Source organism: Phoenix dactylifera, unplaced genomic scaffold, assembly GCF_009389715.1.
Source record: "Phoenix dactylifera cultivar Barhee BC4 unplaced genomic scaffold, palm_55x_up_171113_PBpolish2nd_filt_p 001017F, whole genome shotgun sequence".
Taxonomy (NCBI): Eukaryota; Viridiplantae; Streptophyta; class Magnoliopsida; order Arecales; family Arecaceae; genus Phoenix; species Phoenix dactylifera.
The window spans coordinates 132620-133627 of record NW_024068371.1 but is presented as its reverse complement, the minus strand read 5'-3'; positions in this window follow the sequence as shown (position 1 = coordinate 133627).

The following is a 1008-nucleotide window of genomic DNA, read 5'->3' as shown; positions in this document are numbered from 1 at the left end:
CTTAGCTATGTATTACTTCTAGAAATCAATATCTTTTATATTGCATATACTCCAAGTTTTGTCATCATCAAAAAGGGGGAGATTGATGACCCAAAGATTAATTCATAGATTGATTTTGATGATCACAAAGCCTTGAAGTATAGATACTAATGTTTATGTTGCAAGGAGAAAGATATTTATTTTGCAAGGAACATAGCAAGTTGGGAGAACACAAGAAGGCCTCCAAAGCTCTCAAGTTGGAAGAAAGCTACAGTTTATTGGCCCAAGCTTAAAGTTCAAAATCAAAAGAAAAATTCAAAAGAACAGTCTTCGAGTCGACTCCAGTGGAATTCGAGTCGACTCCGGAGAAGTATGAGTCGACTCCGGAGAAGTATGAGTCGACTCCTAGGAGTCACAGGCAGAAAAGTCAGAGAGTAGTTTTCGGGTCTGAGATTCGAGTCGACTCCAGTGGAACGCGAGTCGACTCCGATGGTTGGTAGGTCGACTCCAAAGAAAGCAAGAGTCGACTCTCAGCGGAACACAAGGAAAAAGTCAGAGAGCATTTTTGGGACTCTGAGATTCGAGTCGACTCCCGCATTGCACGAGTCGACTCCGAGACTCCGCGACCATCAACAGACAGAAAACCAAGTTACTGCCTCTGAGATTCGAGTCGACTCCCAGACAGCTCGAGCCGACTCCAAGGCAGCGCTACACCAAGATGACAGAAGGATGAGTTTCGGAAACTGAGAGCCGAGTCGACTCCGGGGAAGTTCGAGTCGACTCCAAGACTGGACGAGCCAAAAGACAGAGGATCGGGAGTTCGGACTCTGAGATTCGAGTCGACTCCCAGGACAGTCGAGTCGACTCGAGAGGACAAAATTCAAAATTGGATCCACGGACTTCAGTGGAAGAGCCGACTCCAGAATTGCCAAGTCAGCTCCAGAAGTTGGCGAGTCGACTCCGGGTTAAGTCGAGTCGACTCCCAGTCGAGGCATGCACTTTAATTCAAATTTGGAACAGTGGCCGAGT